This window comes from Aphanomyces astaci (assembly GCF_000520075.1).
Source record: "Aphanomyces astaci strain APO3 unplaced genomic scaffold supercont1.25, whole genome shotgun sequence".
Classification (NCBI taxonomy): Eukaryota; Oomycota; class Saprolegniomycetes; order Saprolegniales; family Verrucalvaceae; genus Aphanomyces; species Aphanomyces astaci.
This window is the reverse complement of record NW_009798288.1, coordinates 811,941-817,391: the sequence shown is the minus strand read 5'-3', so window position 1 is coordinate 817,391 and position 5,451 is coordinate 811,941.

Here is a 5,451-nt window from a genome sequence, read left to right as displayed (position 1 = left end):
AGTTGTGAATAAAAAATAAAAGAAATGTATTGATAGGCGTTTGAGATCACGTAGTGAAGGCGGAGAGGGGAATGATGGAGAGGCGTGATCGTAGGTCGGCAAAGGCGGGTGCCGGAAGAGGTTTAGCGAAAAAATCTGCAAGTTGGTTGCCGGAGCTGCACCACTTGAGCTGGAATTCGCCTGAGTCCACGAGGTCACGTACAAACATGTAGCGGACGTCGATGTGCTTTGAACGGCCATGAAGTTCAGCATTGGTAGCAATCTTTATGGTGGACTGATTGTCTTAATGGACAAGTACGGACGGGTTGGTCAGACGTTTATTGGAGTTCAGAGGCGAGTTGACTTAAATAGAGAAGTTATTGAATGCATAAGGCGAGGGCAACAAACTCAGCTTCCGTGGTGGACAGGGTGACGAGGGGTTGCTTCTTGGCAAGCCACGACACAGTTGAGCCGAAAAAGAGGGTGAAAAACCCACTGATACAACATCCAGTGTCAACACACATAAATTTAGCATAGTTAGCATCGACGTAGGCGGATAGAAAAGGGAAGTCGTCAACGGAGGCGATGCCACCAAGGCGGATGCCATAGATGCGAGTGCCTTTGAGATAGCGAAGGGCACGTTGAACGCCAGACCAATGAGTAGGGCCAGGGTTGTGGAGAAACTAAGTTGTTGGAGAATGTAGGCGAGATCGGGACGAGTGCGCATAGCTAAGTACATGAAGCTGCCGAGGTTTCATAAAGGCGTAGTCGCACAACGGATAGATTTAGACTGGGGTTGAAAGGCGTAGAGACTGGATTGCAGTTCGTCATGTCGAAACGGTCCAGGATGCTTCAGCGTAGTGAGATTGGTGTAGAAAGATGGTCTTGGCTGCTCGGTTGCGTTCGACTTGCCATCCCAAAAAATGTCACTTCGCCAAGGTCTTTCATGGCAAACCGTTGAGGAGAGAGAAGCCTTCAAGGCGAGGACGAGAGATAGAGTAGGCGCAAGAATAAGTATGTCATCCACGTAGTTGCTGATAATGGTGAAACCGGAGGCGTCAGACTTGATGAAGACGCAGCGGTCTTTGTGTAGGCGGGTGTACTGTTGGGATGTCATGTAGTCGACGAAGGTCCAGTACCATAGATTAGGCGCTTGTTTTAGGCCGTAGAGGCTGCGTTTTAGGCGGCCGACTAGTTCACGGCGGGAGATGTCAGTCATGAGGTCGCCAGACGGCTGTTCCATGAAGAAGATGCGGTCCATGGTCCCGTTTAGAAAGGCGGTCTTGACGTCCATTTGATGGCAGTCGAGGTCGTAAATGGCCACCATAATGAAAAGAAAACGGAGAACTTCGAGGCGTACGACAGGAGCAAAGATGTCATCGTAGTAAACGCCTTCGCGTTGCAGAAAACCTTTGATAACTAGGAGTGCTTTGTACGTGCCGTTGGGCTTGATCCGGAAAACCCATCGGCAGGGCAGGACTGTCATGGCTTCCTGTTAGTTTTTAGTATCGGAGGACTCCGAGGGTAGGCGGGCGCTGAGTAAGGCGTAAAGGTGCCATGGCGGGTAGACTGGTGGATCGAGTGGCTGTGGAGGCGCCGAGAGAGGCGGGAAAGAGTAGGGGTAAGGCGGTGGTGGAAGAGTAGCAAGATCGTCAATAGAGAGATCGACGAAGGATAAATCGGAGGCGGAGAGACAGAGTGGAGTTCCTGGTAATGTAGGCGTTGGAGTGGTGCGGCTGTGATGTTGGGCAAGTAGAGTGGTAAGCGGATGGAAAAGAGGACTGCGATATGGTAGAGCAAGTTGGAGTTCGTCGAGACGGCAGACAGAGAGTAAAGTAGGGTGGAGACAATTGATCGGTGGTAGGCGGTGGAGATGTTGAAGGAAGTGGAGGAGAAATGATTGAATCGAGGCGAGTAGAGAGAGGCGGTAGAGGTTAATGAGGTGTAATGGATGGAATGTCGGATACATCACGGGCGCGAAGTCGAAATGCTGCTGTAGCTTGGATGGTGTTGATGCGTGTGAGAATTCATCTTCGTGGAAAACAACATCACGGGAGTAGAGAAGTTGGTGGAAGTAGGCGTTGAGTAATTTGTAGTCCTTGCAATCATCTGGTAAGCCCACAAACATATACTTAATGGCACGCGCATCGTGTTTGTTTGTTTGGTGAGCCTTTTGGATATGGACAAAGGCGGTGCAGCCGAAGGTGCAGATGTAGACGATAGGTGGGTGCCGAGAGAAAATTCGATGGTAAGGCGACTGACCGTCATTCGAGGTGGAAGACGAGATGTCGTAGAGCCAGGCGGAGTAGATAACGGCTTCGGCCCACAGGAACTTGGGGAGATTGCCGGCCAGTAGGAGCGCTCACATTTTCATTACGAGTAGGCTAATGCGGCGTTCGGCCACGGCGTTCTGAGCAAGCGAGTAGGCGTTGGAGAATGTGGTCTTGGTAGAGTATTTGGGTCCGATGATTCGACTGAGTTTCTCGAATTCCTTGGCGTTGTCAGCTTGTAGATTACCGATGTCAGTAGGCGGTAGGTACTGAAGGGTGTTGATGTCAGACTTGAAAGTAGTGATGGCTTGGAGGCAAAAGCGTTCGTAGGCGTCAAAGAGATCTTTGCGGAAGGCGAGAGGGTAGACCCAGGTAAAGCGAGAGTAGTCGTCGATAAACACGACGAAATAGAAGCTGCCACCAATCGATGGCACTGGGCACGGGCCCCAAATGTCGGTGTGGACGAGAAGGAGGAAGGATGAGGCGCGGAAAACGGCTGCGGAGGAGAACTGTTGTCGACGGGACTTGGCGGCGGCGAATTCACAAGTATCGCAGGTGGAGGATTTGAAAAGGCGTGGTCGATCTGTAGAGAAGTCGGGGTGGGTCTTGACGAGGCTTTGGAGAACGGTGGAGCCTGGGTGTCCGAGGCGGTTGTGCCAAAGACGGAAGAGGGCTTCGTTAGATAGGCGTGTGTTTGAGGTGGTTGCAGTAGCTAGTGCGAGAGAAGGCGTCGTAGATGTTGAAGTTGTAGGGGGAGGCGGAGATTGAAGAGGTTTGTTGGTAGATGGAGAGATGGGAGTGGACTGGAGTGGGGTGACAACGTTGGAAGTGAGGGACAAGGCGTATACGGAAGGAAATTTCGAAGTGCCGGATAAACAGGAAATAAGGGACGAGACGTTGGGACGAGGCGTTGGGGTTGAGGGAGAGAACATGGTGGTAGGCGGTAATGAGAAATGTACAGTCTTGCTTGATGGAGACTTGAAAATAGTGCGTTTAGGCGAACGTCCAAAGTAAATAATATAGATGTGCAATTGATCGATTACTTCAGAGCACGCCGCGGCTTGGACGGTAGACTCAAGCGTAGAAATGGAGGATGGAGTAAGCGTGGCGAAGTTGATATGGAATGGATCTACATCACTAAGGGAGGGATGAGCTGCCAGGTTAGCCTGAAATTCCATGATGGCAGCTGCAACGGCAGCAGGAGGATGAGGCGGGAAATTGCTGGCTAGGCGTGTGTAGGGCTGCGCCGGAAAGGAGTAGAGTCCCAAGGCGTTAACTTGAGCACGCAATTAAAGGCCACGACCGATGTCCAAGAGGCAGTGCGATGGATGCGAGTAGTCGAAGTGGCAGCTGGCTTGAACAGAGTGACGGACGGAGAGAAGGTTGAATTGTAAGTTGGGGCAATGTAGGGCAAAGGGTAGAGAGAGAGGCTCATGATAAGCGGTGAGATTGGCCGAGGTTTCGCCAGAGTGGGTGGTAACGCCGAGATCGATCGGCCCGTAGCCGAGAACAGGTAGTTTGCCACCATCGCCCAGAGTGGGTGGTAACGCCGAGATCGATCGGCCCGTAGCCGAGAACAGGTAGTTTGCCACCATCGCCCATAGCAAGAGTAAATGATTTGTCGACAAAGGCGGAGTAGCGACGGCGAGGCGTGCAGGAGGCGGTGGCACCAGAGTCGATGATCCATTCGTTGGAGAGCTGGGATAGAGTCATGGTTCCAAGGGAAATGGGTTAGTGTGATTGAGGAAATACACCTTCAGGCAGACTGTGTTTCAGGTGATTCCAATGTAGAAGGGAAAGTGGGTGGTCATTGTGGGAGGCGTAGGGTTGGCTTGATAGTCTTTGAGTTGGAGATTGTCTTTGATGAGTGGGATAGGCGGTGGTCGCGCTTTGGGATGGAGACCGGTTTGGTGCTTGAAAAGATGATAGGCGACACACATCTCATAGGACGGTTGATGAAAGGCGTCGGCAGTAATGTTGGCCATTTGACCGTAGGCGATATCATGAATTGGACCCCAGCGGTCTTCTTCATCGGAGGAGTAATAAGGGCGCGCAGCACGAGGAGGCGGAGGTTCACTGTAGGCGCCGCCACGACGGTTGAGGCGTACGAGTAACTCTCGTGCAGGCGAGTCAACGTAATCGGCAGGCGTGGGAGGTCGCTTAGTGAGTTTGTTAGAGTTGGGAGGCGTACGCGGAGGATGAATACGATATGCGGGGGGTGGGTGCAGCAGAGAGTCATCCACCGTGGAAGAGGTGGGGAGAAGTGGTATATAGTTTTGTTGAGGTGGAAACTGTGGTTGAACGATGAGTGCTGTGGAGGTAGCCTTAGTGTGAGACGTCGAGGAAGATGGAGGACGTGTCGTTGTAGCTAAGGTAGGCGGAATTGATGCCTTGGTAGTTGATGATTGAGTGGTGGGATTGGGAAGACGTCCAAGACAAACCAAGTGTGCGGGACAGGGGAAAACGAAAAGTGACATTCAGTCGTTTACAAACTATCTAGCTTCGTTCCTATTGGGTAAAACTCAGCAAAAGGGAAACACTGACGTGTGAGAATCAGTGTTCTTTTCCTTGTGCTAGAGCCGTGATTGGGTGAGCAATCACTAGGGTAGGGTAGCGACATGAAGAATATACAGAACATGCAGGTATAAAGTGGCCATTGTCTCGGCCTGTCAGAGTTGATAGACTAGGCGAAAGAGTTTGGGAGACTTGATAGGCGAGGACAAAAGGCTTGAACATAGGCGACGGAAAAGCACCACTTGACAGTAAGCTCAGCACGATGGCGTACTTCTGGTAGTAGTACGTCATCAAACAAGTATCTTACAGGAAGCTTGAAGCTAGAGCCCATTAGTTGACCGCTTCTACGACGACCTGGCCCTGTAGTAATGGGTGTGGTCGCTGCTCATCGGATATAATTCATTGTGCTCAGATTCTTTTTGTATACGCTAAGCTTAACAGCAATTCCAAAAGAACCAGCCAACCGTGGTCTAGCGGTTTGAACATGGGATCCGAAAGGTCACCAGTTCAACGCCAGCATTTTGCCCACTTTTTCCCCATTAACCAGGACTTCTATAGCGTAGCGTAGATAGACTTATACGTAGTGTAGTGTAGATAGAGTGTAGAGCGACTCGCACCAAAGCGAGCGCTGTGGCGCGACGCCATCGTGCCCCACGGGGACTTCCTATATTTTCCTCTCGTCGGGAAA